At 44.9% G+C, this 19,196-nt stretch overlaps 1 protein-coding gene across 2 annotated transcripts in view; it reads left to right on the forward strand.

Moving 5' to 3' along the window:
• Window positions 1-19,196, forward strand: part of NUDCD1 (NudC domain containing 1) — a 350,323-nt gene that overhangs the window by 316,398 nt on the left and 14,729 nt on the right. The gene's annotated exons all lie outside the window — the stretch shown is intronic.

A 19,196-nucleotide genomic window follows, 5' to 3' on the forward strand; every position in this document is an offset into this window, starting at 1 on the left:
TGTTAACATTAGCTCATATTAAGGACACAGTCTTATATATGAGGGACGCTCAAAGAGACATTGGATTACTGGGTTCAAGAGCCAATGTTATGGCTATTTCGGCAACAAGAGCCTTATGGATCCGCCAATGGACGGGGGATGCAGACTCAAAAAGGCATATGGAGGTTTTACCTTACAAAGGTGATGTATTGTTTGGGGACGGCCTCGCGGACCTGGTTTCTACAGCTACCGCGGGTAAGTCTACCTTTTTACCTTTTGTTCCCCAACAGCAAAAGAAACCCCCACAATATCAGATCCAGAAGAGGTCGGGGCTCCTCTTTCCTCGCCAGAGGTAAGGGTAGAGGCAAGAGGACACCTGCTGCGGCTGGTTCCCAAGAGCAGAAGTCCTCCCCGGCTTCCGCTAAGTCTACCGCATGACGCTGGGGCCCCCCTGCGGGAGTCCGCACAGGTGGGGGCACGCCTTCGACTATTCAGCCAAGTCTGGGTTCAGTCAGACGTGGACCCTTGGGTGATGGAAATAGTCTCCCAGGGCTACAAGCTGAAATTCGAAGAAGTGCCCCCACGCCGATTTTTCAAGTCGGCCTTTACCAGCTTCTACCCCAGAGCGGGAAGTAGTGCTAGCTGCAATTCAAACGCAATATTCTCCGTTCCAGTGGCATATCCGTTCCCCTCTGGGGACAGGGAAAGGTGGGAGTCAATCCCCACGGTAGACAAAGCTTTATCGTGTCTAACCAAAAAGGTGGCGCTTCCGTCCCCTGACACGGCAGCCCTAAGGTATCCTGCGGATCGTAAGCAGGAAAATACACTAAAATCCATTTATTTCACTACAGGGTCGCCACTCACGCCTGCCGTTGCTGCGGCATGGGAGAGTAGCGCTACTGAAAGGTGGGCAGATAACTTGTCATCTGAGGTAGATACCCTAGACAGGGATTGTGTGCTTTTGACTCTGGGTCACATCAGGGACGCTGCAGCAGATTTAAAAGAAGCTGTAAGGGATATTGGCCTTTTGGGTTCAAGGGCCAATGCCATGGCGGTCTCAGCAAGGAGAGCGTTGTGGATACATCAATGGAATGCTGATGCTGACTCTAAGAAGGTGATGGAGCCTCTACCGTTTAACGGTAGGGTTCTTATTTGGCGACGGCCTCACTGACCTGGTGTCTACCGCTACCGCGGGTAAGTCTTCATTTTTACCTTATGTCCCTGTACAGCAGAAGAAATCGCCTCACTATCAGATGCATTCCTTTCAGCCCAATAAATTCAAAAAAGGACGTGGGTCCTCCTTCCTTGCTGCGAGGGGGAGAGGACGGGGAAAAGGTCACAGGCTGTGGCAAGTTCCCAGGAGCAGAAGTCCTCTCCGGCTTCTACCAAATCCACTGCATGACGCTGGGGCTCCTCTGCGGGAGTCCGCACCAGTGGGGGCACGTCTCAAACTCTTCAGTCAGGTCTGGGTGCACTCGGACCTGGATCCTTGGATAGTAGACATAGTAACCCAGGGGTACAAGTTAGAGTTTGAAGACGTGCCCCCTCACCGATTTTTCAAATCGGCCTTGCCAGCTTCTCTTCCAGAAAGGGAGGTAGTATGCGCTGCGATACTAAAGTTGTGTCAAAATCAAGTGATTGTCACGGTACCCCCGTCTCAACAGGGGGATGGTTTTTATTCGAGCCTGTTCATGGTCCCAAAGCCGGATGGCTCAGTCAGACCTATTCTAAACCTAAAATCCCTCAATTTCTTTCTGAAAAAATTCAAGTTCAAGATGGAGTCTACGAGCAGTGATCTCCAGTCTGGAGGAGGGGGATTTTATGGTGTCGGTCGACATAAAAGATGCCTACTTACATGTCCCCATATATCCTCCACATCAGGCTTACCTGAGATTTGCTGTGCAGGATTGTCATTACCAATTTCAGACGTTACCGTTTGGTCTGTCCACGGCTCCGAGGATTTTCACCAAAGTAATGGCAGAAATGATGGTACTCCTGCGCAAGCAGGGAATCACAATTATCCCGTACTTGGACGATCTCCTCATAAATGCGAGGTCTAAGGAGCTATTGTTGAAGAATGTTGCCCTTTCACTGACGATTCTGCTACAACACGGTTGGCTCCTAAATTTGCCAAAATCACAGTTGTTTCCAACGACATGGCTGTCGTTCCTGGGTATGATTCTGGATACAGAATTGCAGAGAGTTTTTCTTCCAGTGGAAAAAGCTCTGAACATGGTAAAACAGATTCTGAAACCGGCAAAGGTGTCCGTTCTTCACTGCACTCGGTTGCTGGGGAAGATGGTGGCGGCCTACGAGGCCATTCCGTATGGCAGGTTCCATACCAGGGTGTTTCAGTGGAACCTGCTGGACCAGTGGTCCGGGTCTCACCTGGACATGCACCGGAAAATAATTCTATCTCCCAGGACAAGAATTTCCCTTCTGTGGTGGTTGCACAGTTCTCACCTTCTGGAGGGACGCAGGTTCGGGATTCAGGATTGGATCCTGGTGACCACAGATGCAAGCCTCCGAGGCTGGGGAGCAGTCACACAGGGAAGAAACTTTCAAGGAAAGTGGTCAAGCCAGGAAGCTTGTCTACACATAAACATTCTGGAATTAAGAGCCATCTACAACGGCATACTGCAAGCAGAACATCTTCTTCGAGGTCTGCCGGTCTTGATTCAGTCAGACAACATGACAGCAGTGGCGTACATAAACCGACAAGGCGGAACAAAGAGCAGAGCGGCGATGGCCGAGGCCACGAAGATTCTTCGCTGGCCGGAAAGACATGCCAGCGCTCTGTCAGCGGTCTTCATTCCAGGAGTGGACAACTGGGAAGCAGACTTCCTCAGCAGACACAATCTCCATCCAGGATAGTGGGGTCTTCATCAAGAGGTCTTTGCAGAAGTGACAAGTCGTTGGGGAGTTCCTCAAGTGGACATGATAGCGTCCGCCTCAACAAGAAACTTCAGAGATATATTGTTCCAGGTCAAGGGACCCTCAAGCGATAGCGGTGGACGCCCTAGTGACACCGTGGGTGTTTCAGTCGGTCTATGTGTTCCCTCCACTTCCACTCATTCCAAAGGTGATAAAAAATTATAAGAAGAACAAGGGTTCAGGCGATCCTCATTGTTCCGGATTGGCCAAAAAGGGCCTGATATCCAGATCTTTAGGAGTTGCTCATAGAAGATCCCTGGCCTCTTCCTCTTCGGGAGGACCTGTTACAACAAGGGCCGTGCGTGTATCAGGACTTACCGTGGCTGCGTTTGACGGCGTGGCGGTTGAATGCCAAATCCTAGCCCGAAAGGGTATTCCCAGTGAAGTCATTCCTACACTTCTTCAGGCTAGAAAAGAAGTAACGGCAAAGCATTACCACCGTATTTGGAGAAAATGTGTCTTGGTGTGAATCCAAGAAGGCTCCTACGGAAGAATTTCACCTGGGGCGTTTGCTCCATTTCCTACAAGCAGGTGTGGATGCGGGCCTAAAGTTAGGCTCTATTAAAGTACAGATTTCGGCCTTGTCAATTTTTTTTTCAAAAAGAATTGGCCTCCCTTCCAGAAGTTCAGACCTTCGTAAAAGGCGTGCTGCACATCCAACCTCCCTTTGTGCCCCCAGTGGCACCATGGGACCTTAATGTGGTGTTGCAATTCTTGCAATCACATTGGTTTGAACCTTTGCGCAAGGTTGAGTTAAAATTCCTTACTTGGAAAGTGGTCATGTTGTTGGCCTTGGCGTCTGCAAGGCGAGTGTTTGAGTTGGCATCTTTGTCTCACAAAAGCCCCTATTTGATTTTCCATGCTGATAGAGCGGAGTTGAGAACTCGTCAGCAATTTCTGCAAAAGTGGTTTCATCATTTTGTGTTAACCAGCCAATTGTGGTGCCAGTGGCTACTTACATCTTGGCGGAGTCAAAGTCTCTCGATGTGGTCAGAGCTTTGTAGATCTATGTCGCCAGAACGGTGCAGATTAGGAAAACAGAGGCTCTGTTTGTCCTATGGGCTCCAAACAAGATTGGGGCTCCTGCTTCTAAGCAGACTATTGCGCGCTGGATTTGTAATACAATTCAGCAGGCTCATTCTACGGCAGGATTGCCGTTACCGAAATCGGTGAAAGCCCATTCTACCAGAAAGGTGGGCTCATCCTGGGCGGCTGCCCGGGGAGTCTCGGCGTTACAACTTTGCCGAGCTGCTACATGATCGGGTTCAAACACCTTTGCGAAGTTTTACAAGTTTGATACCCTGGCTGAGGAGGACCTCTTGTTTGGTCAATCGGTGCTGCAGAGTCGTCCGCACTCTTCCGCCCGTTCTAGAGCTTTGGTATAAAACCCATGGTTCTTGAAGCATCCCCAGCATCCTCTAGGACGTATGAGAAAATAGGATTTTAATACCTACCGGTAAATCCTTTTCTCTTAGTCCGTAGAGGATGCTGGGCACCCGTCCCAGTGCGGGCTGTATCTGCAGTTTGGTTATAGTTACGCTCGTGTTGCGTTGAGTTCAGTCAATCTGTGACTGCTGTTGGTCATGCCGTTGCATGCGTTGTTGTTGAATGCCATGTTGTACGACGTGTTAGTGGTGTGAGCTGGTATGTATCTCACCTTAGTTTAAAATAATTAAATAAATCCTTTTCCTCGAAATGTCAGTCTCCCTGGGCACAGTTCCTATAACTGGAGTCTGGAGGAGGGGCATAGAGGGATGAGCCAGTTCACACCCATTCAAAGTCTTATAGTGTGCCCATGTCTCCTGCAGATCCCATCTATACCCCATGGTTCTTGAAGCATCTCCAACATCCTCTACGGACTAAGAGAAAAGGATTTACCGGTAGGTATTAAAATCCTATTTTATAGATTTGATCATTTGTTGAGTCGATGCCCCCAATAAATCGGGATGCAGTTATAAGATCTACATTTACAATGTTAACAATCATAATTACGACACCACAATGTCGACAGTTATGATGTTGGTATTGTAGAAATAGTGACCGGATACACAGTGTCGGACTGGGGCTTGAAGGGCTCACCAGGTAAATGCAATCACAGGGGCACCACTTAGCATAGTATATAATGAAAAAGAGCTCTACCTCTCTGCCCACTTCAAGCTGTTGTGTATGTGCCTGGGTTACACCGGAAGAGAACAGTAGTATATGCGCCAGATACACATAATGACCCCAGTAGAGTGCCAGATACACATAATGACCCCAGTAGAGTGCCAGATACACATAATGACCCCAGTAGAGTGCCAGATACACATAATGACCCCAGTAGAGTGCCAGATTCACATAATGACCCCAGTAGAGTGCCAGATACACATAATGACCCCAGTAGAGTGCCATATACACATAATGTCCCCAGTAGAGTGCCAGATTCACATAATGACCCCAGTAGAGTGCCAGATTCACATAATGACCCCAGTAGAGTGCCAGATACACATACGCCCCCAGCAGTGCCAGATACACATACGCCCCAGCAGTGCCAGATACACATACGCCCCCAGCAGTGCAGTGCCAGATACACATACCCCCAGCAGTGCCAGATACACATACGCCCCCAGCAGTGCAGTGCCAGATACACATACCCCCCAGTAGTGCAGTGCAGTGCCAGATACACATACCCCCCCAGCAGTGCAGTGCCAGATACACATACGCCCCCAGCAGTGCCAGATACACATACCCCCCAGTAGTGCAGTGCAGTGCCAGATACACATACGCCCCCAGCAGTGCAGTGCCAGATACACATACCCCCCCAGCAGTGCAGTGCCAGATACACATACGCCCCCAGCAGTGCCAGATACACATACGCCCCCAGCAGTGCAGTGCCAGATACACATACCCCCCCAGTAGTGCAGTGCAGTGCCAGATACACATACCCCCCCAGCAGTGCAGTGCCAGATACACATACGCCCCCAGCAGTGCCAGATACACATACCCCCCCAGCAGTGCCAGATACACATACGCCCCCAGCAGTGCCAGATACACACATGCCCCCAGCAGTGCCAGATACACATACGCCCCCAGCAGTGCAGTGCCAGATACACATACCCCCCCAGTAGTGCAGTGCCAGATACACATACCACCCCAGTAGTGCAGTGAGATACACATTCTGCCCCCACAGTACTGCTAATTACAAAACAAAACAAAAAAATAATAATATATATATATATATATATATATATTTGAGAAGATCTAAGACCTTTATCGCGCTACAGATGTGAAAGCTTCAACTTAGGGAAAATACCCCCTGTTAGATGGGGTATAAACAACAGATAGTGAAAAAATTGATTTCCCCAGGGAGCTGATGTCGTACTTTGGTATGTACAAGTTTTGTATAATAAAATAATCTTAAAAAAGAGAGATTGTTTATTTTTTTTTAAACAATAAATAAAACTGTTTACAATTTGACCAGAATAACAATAAACAATGTTTGTACAGACGATAGTTGTGTTGGTAATTCAAACAACATCAAAATGATCATCTTTGTAGAGATGTCAGAGAACAATGTGCTAACCCAACGCGTTTCGTCCTACAGACTTCATCAGGGGTGTATTAATCAAATAATCACAATATGGACATACATCTTATCGTGTCTTCAAAAAGGCAATTTAACAATGCTTAAAATAGTATCGGACCAAATTTCACCATATGGGGTATCAATTTAAATTGAATTGGAAGTAACCCTTTTCACTGATTATCCACTGGGTATAAACCTTTTTTGAATTTAGAGTAATTCTGAATCAATTTAATTCAATTAAGCCCATACGATGGCAAGTCACTGGATATCTTCCAGATGTCAATTTAGACAAAGTGGACCACTGTAATAGTACCAATTAGATTACATCAAGCCCATAAAGTGACTGATCACTGAGTGTCGTCCCAGTGTTTACTTGGACAGGGCAAATCACTGCAACAGTGCCGATTCAATAAAGCTAAAAGTGTTACTTTCTGTGGAGAGGCACAATTGCAGTGGTTTGCCTTGTTCAAATTGATACCTGGACAATATCCAGTGATTAGCTGCTTCAATTGGCTTTATTGAATCGGCACTGTTGCTGTGATTTGCCCTGTCCAAGTAAACACTGGGACGACACTCAGTGATCAGTCACTTTATGGGCTTGATGTAATCTAATTGGTACTATTACAGTGGTCCACTTTGTCTAAATTGACATCTGGAAGATATCCAGTGACTTGCCATCTTATGGGCTTAATTGAATTAAATTGATTCAGAATTACTCTAAATTCAAAAAAGGTTTATACCCAGTGGATAATCAGTGAAAAGGGTTACTTCCAATTCAATTTAGATTGATACCCCATATGGTGAAATTTGGTCCGATACTATTTTAAGCATTGTTAAATTGCCTTTTTGAAGACACGATAAGATGTATGTCCATATTGTGATTCTTTGATTAATACACCCCTGATGAAGTCTATAGGACGAAACGCGTTGGGTTAGCACATTGTTCTCTGACATCTCTACAAAGAAGATCATTTTGATGTTGTTTGAATTATCAACACAACTATCGTCTGTACAAACATTGTTTATTGTTATTCTGGGCAAATTGTAAACCGTTTTATGTATTGTTTTTAAAAAACAATAAACAATCTCTCTTTTTTTAAGATTATTTTATTATACAAAACTTGTGCATACCAAAGTACGACATCAGCGCCCTGGGGAAATCTATTTTTTCAATATAAATATATATATATATATATATATATATATATATATATAACGTGAGTCAGCGGCACTCCTTTCTGTGACCAGTGTAAATGAAGCAATAGCCGGTGCACTCCATAGATGACTATAGCAGCCACCATACACAAATGCACAGTAGGTGGCACTCACAGCTCCTCTTGAAGAGACGACAAGACACTATGGGGGAGATTCAAATGTTTGAAAAGTCGGTTGGGTGTCTTTTTTTTCCTGCTATTAGATAGGAAAAAACAGACTCCCGAATGACTTTTCAAACATGAAATCTCCCCCTATAAGTCAACATTTCAATGTTTCTTATAAAACATTTTCATCAGGACAATGAGTGAATTATAAAATGTTTACCTATGTACCCATGTCTGTCTGTCCGTTGCGCCCAGCGTACGCCGCACCCGCTCTGTACAAATGACTTCATCACAGGACGCCGGCCTGTGGCATCACGGAGAGATAAATACCTCAAATTGCAAAAATACATAAAAAACCATACATGGTAACGACAAAAAGTAATACTGTCTGCTGCTTACGTGCCACGTTCCATTGTTACAATAAAGGAATACACAATTCCATATAGCAGTCACAGACACTGATATGAAGGAATATATTAAATCCTAGAATTGGAAACTTCTTATGGAAAATGTAGAGACAAGCATGTATGACTACAAAGGTAGAGAGTTATCCAAATAAAGTCGAAATATCTGAAATCCTAATGACGACCACCCATATGAGTAAACCCTCATAATTGTATCTAATACTATTGGAGTGTCAAAAAAGGAATTTTATTATCTAAATGGTACATAGAGGCAACCATCCGACAATGTAAGCACCCAAAGGGACCAACATAGAACTCACTATAGAATGCAAGAGAGGCCCGATTGTTCATTTAATCCTCTTGGTGATAGTGCGTCTAAGAGGAAGATCCATTTGGACTCTGCTTTTAATAAGAGGAGACCTCGGTTGCATCCACGAGTTAAGGGGGGAATATGATCAATAATACGGTGTTTTAACAGCGCCAACATATGGCGGGCTTTCAAAAACTGTCTGGCGACTGCTTGTTCACTGTAACCAGTCATTAGTGCGGCTCTAATGGATGTTCTGTGTCCAGCCATCCTTTCTTTGAAGGTACATTCGGTCTTTCCCACATAGTAGAGACCACAAGGACAACTCAAAATATAATCAAAAGACAAATCTGTTGGAACATGTAAACCGTCTAATTTTATAGCGTTTACCAGTATGTGGATGGTAGAAAGCATCTCCAGATAACATGTGGCTAGAAGTAGTACATCCGAGACAACTAAAACAGCCGGGTTTAGATGTATTGAGAAAACTACTCACGGCTGTATTCTTTGGTGAAGTAAATTGTACATTTGTTTTTACTAGGTGGTCATGAAGGTTTTTGCAGCGTTTGTATGCAGGCATTAAACGAGTATTTGATAATGTTGTAAGATGTTTATCGGGCTGTACTATTGGCCAATAATTTTTGCTGATATGGCTTATATTTTTACTTTGGGTGTTAAATTTGTTTACCCAAATCAACCTATCTTTATCTGATTTCTTATCAGAAGTACATAGAGTTCTAGAGCGCGGTATTTGTAATACTTTTTGCTTTAAGCACTCTAGGGGGTAAATTTACTAAGGTGGGAGTTTTTTTTAGAACTGGTGATGTTGCCTTTAGCAACCAATCAGATTCTATCTATTATCTTCTAGAAGCAGCTTGATAAATGTTAAGTAGAATCTGATTGGTTGCTGTGGGCAACATCACTAGTTCTAAAAAAAACTCCCACCTTAGTAAATTTACCCCTAGGTCTGTAGATGAATAACCCCTCACAGTAAATTTGGTAATAATAGAGTCTAGTCTAGACTCCAGTTTGGACTCGCCACTTACAATCCGTCTCACTCTCGGCATTTGTGAGTACAGAAGTCCCTTTCGTAACGGTAAGGGATGATGGCTAGATGCAAGAAGAATATTATTTCTATCAGTCGGCTTAATGAACAAATCTGTGGTCATTTTGTTGGATTATCGATCGATGTTGGGTGCCTAAATCTCTTATATGGGGCTGCAATAGCCAAGGAGTGTCTCTGAACCAATGTTGTATAGTATGGGGAATTGCTGTGTGACTAAAAGGACTTACTTTAGGCCTAGTATATTGATAGTGTAGCGGTGATGTGTAGTTGAAATCATGCTGTTCCTAACAGAGAATCCACCGCAGTGATAGTAAATTATACAATAAATATATAGAAAAAGAGAATGAAGAGGTAGCAAAGATGAAAAGACAGACAACAAAGAAGGAAAAGTGTTACACAGACTTGTGTATGCCAGATCCGGAATTGCACTGTCTATGGCTTCGAAGAGAAAGAATGGAGATGAGTATTGTTCACTCTGAGTAGATTCAGAAACTGTTCCAATTAATTTTTTCGTTAAGTCCATTGGGATGGGAGGTCTCTAATTTGAAGATCCAACGGGCTTCCAGTTTTAACAGCCTCCTGTCTCTGTCTCCGCCTCTTAAACTGGGCGGGATGTGATCGATCTCCATGTGTCTCAATGCGTCTACTGTATGTCTCTTCACTGCAAAGTGGTGGGCCACTGGTTGGTCCGATCTTCCGTTCTTAATGGGCGCATTAATGACTGATCTATGAAGGGCCATTCTCTGTCTGAAAGTGGCAATGGTTTTTCCCACGTAGCCAAGGACGCATGGGCATGTGATAAAATATACCACATAGGTTGACTTGCAGGTCATCACATGTTGTGATTTGTAGATGTAACCTTTTCTTAGATGTTTAAAGGATGAGCCGCTGACCATGTTCTTGCATGTTGTACACCCCAGGCATTTGTAGCAGCCTGGGGGTTTGGTAAGAAAGGTGGTAGGTGGAGGTTGTGAAAAACCTGTGATGTCGGAATGAACAATAATGTCCTTGATGTTCTTTGCCCTGGTAAAACAATTCATAGGTTTTTTATTCTTGAAACATGCCAGTTTGGTGTCTGGGACCACTATGGGCCAAAGGGCTCTGGTCGCCCTCTGTATTACTGGACTGGAGGTGCTAAATTTGCTCTTCCAATGGATTCTTTCTTCTTTTTTCTTGACTACCAGTTGCAAAAGAGAAATTCTATCCAGCTTTATTACTTCTTGTTTCTGGCGTAAAAAGTCAGATCTATTGTATCCTCTTTGATGAAACTTGTGTATCACCTTGTCCAACTGTTCAATAAGAGTGTCTTTAGTACTGTGTATCCTGGCTGTTCTTATCATTTGGGATCTTGGGAGTCCCCTTATGAGGGGTTTGGGATGATGGCTGGTCGCCAAAAGTAGTGTATTTTTGTCCGTTGGCTTGGAATACACTGTTGTACTAATAATGCTGTTATTTAGCGAAACTTGTACATCCAAAAAGTTTATGGTCTTTAAGTCACACTGGTAAGTTTACTTTAGGCAAGATGCTGTCTGATTAATGTCTTCCATCAATGAGATGAACAGGACCTTGCCTTCGGTCCACAACATGAATACATCATTGATGTATCTACATTAGGCTAGGCTGTGCTGTGCCTGACTTTGGTTTTTGAAAAAGGAGTTTTGCTCTTCGTGGAACATGTAAATATTGGCATAGGGCGGTGCCACATTACTGCCCATGGCACACCCTGTCTGCTGGAGATAGAATCTTCCATGAAGAGAATAGTTTCTCTTTAGTGTTAACTCAAGTAACTGTATAAACAAATCCAAGTTCAGATCTTGCATAGCGTTCTGGCTGAGAAATTCTCTCATGGCCCCATGTCCTCTGCTTGTGGAGTGCTTGTATACAAGCTACAAACGTCCATAACGCATAGCAGGGTACCCGTGGGAGTGAAAGGAAATCTGCCCAGAAGAGAGAGAAAATCTGTGGTGTCCTTGATGAATGTGGGTTGTTTTAGTACATAGTTACATAGTTAGGTTGAAAAGAGGAAAAATGCCCATCGGGTTCAACCTGTATTCTGTGTTAAGCTGTACATATAGTATTATAATGCGCCTGCTGACGTAATTGTTTAGTACCAATTGACAACTATGTTTCTTACCACTCCCAGATGTTAATGTCAATTTGTTAATTGCCATAATCCTGGATACTTTTTCTAGTTAGAAATTTGTCCAATCCGTTTTTAAATGCGTCCGCCATTATTACCCTCTCCGGCAAGGAGTTCCAAATCCTTGTTGCCCTTACCATGAAGAACCCTTTCCTACGTTGTGTACAGAATTTTCTCTCCTCTAGCCTCAGCGAGTGCCCACGTGTCCTGTACAGAGATCTTTTAATAAACAAATCCCCTAACTCCTTGTAATGACCCTTTACATATTTGAAGATATTAATAATGTCTCCTCTTAGTCGCCTCTTTTCTAGTGTATACATATTTAACCTAGTAAGCCTTTCCTCGTACACCAGTGTCTCTAACCCTTTAATCAATTTAGTAGCTCGCCTTTGAACTCTTTCTAGTTCCCTGATATCTTTTTAATAATATGGTGCCCAAAATTGAACACAATATTCCAGATGTGGACGTACTAATGATTTGTACAGTGGAAGGATTACATCCTCGTCCCTTGTCTCAATGCCCCGTTTTATGCACGCAAGCACTATATTTACCTTTTTTTGCTGCATTTTGACATTGTGTACTGATATTAAACCTATTGTGTATGAACACTAGTGATGAGCGGATTCGGTTTTACTCTGTTCTCAAAACCGAATCTTATTGGCTATCCAAAACACGTGACATCAGTGAACCAATAAGATTCGGTTTTGAGAACCGAGTAAAACCAAGTAAAACCGAATCCGCTCATCACTAATGAACACCCCCAAATCTTTTTCCACTATAGTTACCCCTATATTTTCCCCATTTAGAGTGTAGGATGCATGTGTGTTTTTTGTCCCAAAATGCATAACTTTGCATTTTTCTATATTGAACCTCATTTCCCATTTAGACGCTCAGGTTTCAAGTTTAAATAAGTCATTCTGTAGAGACTCTACATCGCTTTCTGAATTATTTACCTTACACAGTTTAGCATCATCTGCAAAAATTTACACTGTGCTTTCCAGGCCTATTCCTAGATCAGTGATAAATATATTGAACAGTAGCGGGCCAAGTACGGACCCTTGTGGTATTCCGCTGACTACTGGTGCCCAGCTGGAGAACATCCCATTGACCACTACGCGTTGTACTGTTATGCAGCCAATTACCTATCCGTGTACAAATAGTATATCCTAGGTCAAGTTCCCTTAATTTGATGATCAGTCTCCCGTGAGGCACTGAATCAAAGGCTTTTGCAAAATTTAAATACACCACATCCACTGCTTTTCCCTGGTCAAGATTCTCGCTCACTTCCTCGTAGAAGCTTATTAAGTTAGTTTGACATGATCTGTCCCTTACAAACCTATGCTGACTTTTGCTAATAATCTTATTAACCTGCAGATAATCGTCTATGCTATCCCTCAAAAATACCTTCCAATATTTTACCCACTATAGAGATTAAACTAGCTGATCTATAGTTACCAGGATTATTTTTAGTTCCCTTTTTAAATAAAGGCACTACCTCAGCTATGCGCCAATCCTTTGTAATGCCTGATGAAATTGAACTATGGAAAATCAAGTATAGGGATTTTGCTAGCTGCAACCCAAGGTCCATAATAACACTCGAATGAAAATCATCTGGGCCTGGTGATTTATTAATCTCTATGTTGCTTAGTCTCTCCAGGACTACTTCCCCGCTTAAACAAGCATCAAGCCAAGAGTCATTACCTTCACTATCGTTATGCACTACTCTCACTGTCTGATCCTCCCTGGTGAATACTGAGGGGAAAAAATTGTTCAGTATTTCAGCTTTTATTTTATCATCGTTTTATCAAAGCTCCCATTTTATCTTTTAATGGGCCTACAGTCAGTCTCCTTCTTTAACCTTATACTGTTTATGTATTTATAAAACTTTTTTGGATTTGCTTTCCGTTTATTTTAGCTTCCCTTTTTACTTTTATTGTATTCCTTATAATGCTGAATGACTCCTCCCCTCCATTAGATTTAAATGTTTTGAAAGCATGCCTCTTTTTAGCCATTTCTTCTTTGACCTCCTTATTAAGCCACTTTGGTGTGTGTTTAGTAGTTCTGCGTTTACTGCTCATGGAAATGAATTTGTGAATATTGCTATCAAGCAACCCTTTTAAAGCATCCCACATTTCCGTTGTGTCTTTACCATGAAACAAAACTTCCCATTCGATGTTGTTTAGTGCCCGGTCTCAGCATATTGAAGTTGGCTTTTCTAAAGTTAAATGTTTTAGTTGTTCCCTTATAGCTATGTTTCTTGAAACTGATGGTGAATGTGATCATACCAGTGGTTGTAGGATGCAATCCAGAAATTGAGATACTGGTTGATACAGTGAGCTTCTTGCCGATATTATCGGCCTCCTGGGTGGTCTGACTCTATCTTTGTGTATTTTGGGAACGGTAAATAAGATCGGGACCACCGGATGGCTCATGTTTTATTTTAGTGGTTTATGTACTTTTTTGTGTAATATACTTCTTACTCAGTGCCTCATCCAGTATGGCATCAAGTTCCCTTTTATAAGAAAGCGTAGGATCTGTGGCTAATTCCAAGTATGCCTGGGCATCGGAGAGTTGTCTCATTATATCAATACAGTAAGGTTCTGGATGACCAGTCCACCGCCCTTGTCTGCTGGTCAAAATATTACATCTCTGTAGTTTCCCAGATCTTTTAGCACTGCTCTTTCCAGTTTGGACATATTTCTGCGCTGAACAATGGGCGTTGCATTATAGAGTATGACAGAGTCATCCACCTGGCGGGTAAATGTTTTTAAGGAATGATTGGAGGACTGGGGGTCAAACTCTGATGTGGATCGTTGGATCAAGAATTTATCAAAAATGGTCCATATGTGGTTGCAAATTCTCCTGTAAACGAAGCTTACGTGAGAATCAATGTAGATCTGTTTTCCAAGTGAACTCGTCATGTCTGCTCGTGGGGATATAGGACAAGCCTTTGTTTAAAACGGTTATTTCCACAGGGGTAAAGCGTCTATCCGAAAGGTTGTATATTAGGTCTTCTTCTTGCCGGTTTGATTTCTGCTGCCTCTTATTTTGGCCCCCTTTGCGGGTCGGTGTACTTTTGGGCCAGTGTTTCTGGGAGTTAGAGATGTCCCGCATAAAGGTATTCCACCTAGAGACTGCGTTTCCTCTGGTACTGTAAACTCACGGTCACTATTAGATGATTGTACTGATATAGTGGGGCCTTCCCTGCGTCTCCGCCAGTTTCTCCTGTAGGTGGAATTACTCTGGTCCCCTCTCCGGACGTTCCCTTCCATCAGCCAGTTATACAACCTGTTTTCATCATAGTCATTTTTGACTATAGTGTGTTTGTTCCTTTTAAGTCTGACTAGTTCCTTTCTGTATTCGTCCTTTTGGATTTGGAGCTTCGTTAACCAATCCTGTGTGGTGTCATCTTGAAGGGTTTTCATCCGTCATCTGTGGTGGCAGGATCCTTCACTGCAGAGTTTGCATAGAACAAATATGTAGCCCTAAACATACAGACGTCACGGGCGGCACACTGAACAGCTCACTGTAGCTGGGGGCTGGGACTGCTGCTGGCAGAGGCTCCCAATATTGACAGCACCGGAGGACCCCCTCACCAGTGTCACCAGAGGACCCCCTCACCAGTGTCACCAGAGGACCCCCTCACCAGTGTCACCAGAAGACCCCCTCACCAGTGTCACCAGAGGACCCCCTCACCAGTGTCACCAGATTACCCCCTCAGCCTACTCCCGCTTGTGGTGCCCGCAGACCGCACTCACCAGCTCCAGGGCGTGCATCCTCATCCTGCGGACCGTGGCGACGGCATCCACGGCGGAACTGTGGAGCGCAGTTTGACGTCTCGACGCTACAAACCCACAGTGCTCCTCTGGGAACGCAACCTGCCTCCTGCCTGGATAAGTCCCGCCCCCCTGCAAACATGGATGTGGCTATCAACTGGCAGTGCCTACTGGTGGATCACTCTGTACCCCGGCAGGCCAGTACAAGCCTGAGGATACATGTCGACAGCCTCATAATAGCAACATGTTCACAGTGTTGACATCTAAAATACTGTCATTCTCAGAATGTCGACATTAGGGTTAGGCTGCTTGACGGGATTGTTAGGATTTAGCACTGGGGGAGGTTAGCGTTAGGCTGCGGAGGGGGTGAGGTTAGAGTTAGGAACCAGGGGGAAGTTTGAGTTAGGTTGCGGTGGGTGGCGGGTTAGGGTTAGGCACATGGGGGAGGTTAGCGTTATGCTGCGGACGGGGGCAGGTTAGGGTTAGGCACTAGGCAGAGGTTTGAGTTAGGTTGCAGAGAGCAGGAGGTTAGTCACTAGGGGGAGGTTTGAAGTAGGTGGCAGATGTGGGCGGGTTAGGCACTAGGTGGAGATTTGATTTAGGTTGCAGAGGGTGGCGGGTTCGGGTTAGGCACTAAGGGGAGGTTAGTGTTAGGCTGCAGAGGGGGTGAGGTTAGACACTAGGGGGAGGTTTGAGTTAGGTTGCGGGTTAGGCACTAGGGGGAGGTTAGTGTTATGTTGCAGAGAGCAGGAGGTTAGGCACTAGGGGGAGGTTAGTGTTAGGTTGCAGAGAGCAGGAGTTTAGGCACTACGGGGAGGTTTGAAGTAGGTTGCAGATGAGGGCAGGGTAAGGGTTAGGCACTAGGGGGAGGTTAGTGTTAGGTTGCAGAGAGCAGGAGGTTAGGCAGTACGGGGAGGTTTGAAGTAGGTTGCAGATGAGGGCGGGTTAGGCACTAGGGGGAGATTTGATTTAGGTTGCAGAGGGTGGCGGGTTCAGGTTAGGCACTGGGGGGAGGTTAGCGTTATGCTGCTGATGGGGGCAGGTTAGGGTTAGGCACTAGGGGGAGGTTTGTGTTAGGTTGCGGAGGGCCAGAGGTAGGTTTGAGTTAGGTTGCAGAAGGGGAAGTTAGAGTTAGGCACTAAGTGGAGGTTAGTTTTAGGTTGCGGAGGGCGGTATGCTAGTCACTAGGGGGAGGTTAGAGTTAGGTTGTGGGGGGGGGGGATGTTTGGTTCTGTAGTTGGGGGTTAGTGTTTGGTTGCAGAGGGGAGAGGCTAATGTTTGGTTGCGGAGGGGAGGTTAGGGTTAGGCTGCAGAGGAGCGGGAGGTTAGTGTTAGGCCTTGGAGGAGGGGAGGTTAGTGTTAGGCTTCAGAGGTGGGAATGTTAGGGTAAAGCTGCGTGGGGGCTGTTAGGGATAAGCTGCAAGGGGGGGGAGTTAGTTAAGCTGTGGAGGGGTGATAGGTTAGGGTTAGGTACTAGGGGAAGGTTAGTGTTAGGCCTCGGAGGAGGGGAGGTTAGTATTAGGCTGCAGAGTAGTGGGGGGGGGGGGGGGAGTGTTGGTAAGGGCTAAGCTGTGGGTGGGGGGGGATTAGGGTTAGGTACTCGTGGGGGAGGGGGAGAATACTCACCGGGATGCTGAAGAGAAGTTGCCATGTTCCCAGACATCTGCACAGTAGATTCCTACTTCAGACTCTTCTTGGGGGTCATACGCAGTGCTGGGAGGATGTACCATATAAAGCTTCCACACAGTGTATACCTAAATGTTTTATGCAGCACTTTTTATACATAGTAACTTTTTATCTTTTTGGGTTTCTTTTTCTCACCGCTTGATACATGAAACTACCTTTTGTAAGTAATTTGCATAGGCTAGGCATTTCCCGTGCCGGAGGATCAGCTTTGGCTGTCATACACATCAGCGATGAATGGAGATCATCAACGCTTCTCTTTTTTTTTCTCTTCCCCTTATCACCACTGTCTTTGACAATGAATATTTAATTTGGAAAATGCCATGTAGAACGACACTTAAAAGAACACAGGCAATGTCATTTATTCTGCAATTCTCAAGTGGACTTTCCCGGATTTGAAAGCCTTGAGAATGTAGGCTGCGGCACTCCTGGAGACAGCCCTTCTGCTGCGTGCCCAGGCCGCTGTGATTTCCTTTCTGCTGCCAGACAGCGGACTATTCAACCGAACTGGATGTTGGACATAAAAACTTCTGTCTGTAATTACATGAAATAGAGATGTCCTCTTATATAGCCCCTCCCGTTCAGCCAGGTCTTTTGCGTCTTGGCAGCGCTGAGCGTCTTTCACGTATTCATATAAATAAAGCAACTGGGAGCGACAGACCTCACTGCTAGTGTACAGTGCTCGGTGGGTTGTGCTTCATCTGCGACTTTGTACGTGTGTAAAACCATTCTCGTGCGGACCAAGCCTCAGTCCAGCGTCTCTGGTACGCTGCGAGCGGCTTTTCTCTGCGTCTGCAATGTGACCAAGACGCAAAATGTAAAGAAAAATACGCTACACTACTCATATCAGAGCATCTCAGTCGCACTGGGCGTTTTGCGCCTTATGGTATAATGACGCTCGGTGTATCCGGACACATCTGTATGTCGGCAAAACTTTGGAGAACTTAATCCTTAAAATGCAATTTAGAAATGATCTCTGTTTAATATAATTATTTTGTTTTAGAACATATTGCATAGTTTTTATTATTATGATCTGTCTTCGGGAAGCAGTCAGGATCCCGGCAGTCAGAATACTGACCCTATTCTGAATGCCGACACCGCCATCCAGAATGGGTACACCATCCCAGCGCCGGGATGCTGACAGCCGGAATCCCGAATGAGAAAAGACTGCGGCGCAAGGCAGGTAAAACCGCGGGAGAGGTTAGGTTTAGGCTGCAGGGGGACGGTTAGGGTTAGACTGCCGGGAGGTGGGGTTAGGCACCCCCCCTCGGAGGGTTAGGGTTATGTTGCGATGGGGGAGGGTTAGGTTTAGGCAGCAGGGACAGGTGGTTAGGTTTAGGCACCTATGGGGGGTGGTTAGGGTTAGGTTGCGGGGAGGGTTAGGGGGTTGAGGAGAGAACCCCCCCTGACGCAACCTTGTCGGCTTTGTTACAATTGGGAACCCGGCGTCGGTATTTCGTGCGCCAGGATGCCATACGTCGATAACTCATTCTGCTCCCTAGTCTTCAGTGCTGTCCGCAGAGACATTTTGCCTATGACTAAACTCTTGTCCACAGATTTCAGGCAGATATAACTTTATTTTTATATATGAAATGTATTGCCGGGAAGAAGCACATGAATACTTTGCTTTTGCCGTTTAGCATTGGCTATTGTCATTGTGGGCTTAAGTGACGGGCGCAGTTAGTGGATAGGTGGAATGGAGAAGAAGCATGATAATGGAAACTTGAAATAATCATAACAATTATATCAGTTTTCATATGTTTGGGCCACACTCAACAAGCATAACACAGATATTCAGTAACCTTACACATTGACAAACCATGTTCCAATGCAAGGGGTGCAAATACATACATTTAAAATAAAAATCTTTTTTTTTTTTTTTTATTTGCATGCAGGGTAAATACTGGCTGCTTTTGCATGTGTGGGCAGCTTTATTTTTACACTGCTAGACAGACTGGAGTTTGAGATTTGGGAGGGGTGTGTCCAATCTCTCAGAGAGTCTACTCCGCATGCACAGGTCTCC

This window comes from Pseudophryne corroboree, chromosome 5 (genome assembly GCF_028390025.1).
Source record: "Pseudophryne corroboree isolate aPseCor3 chromosome 5, aPseCor3.hap2, whole genome shotgun sequence".
NCBI lineage: Eukaryota > Metazoa > Chordata > Amphibia > Anura > Myobatrachidae > Pseudophryne > Pseudophryne corroboree.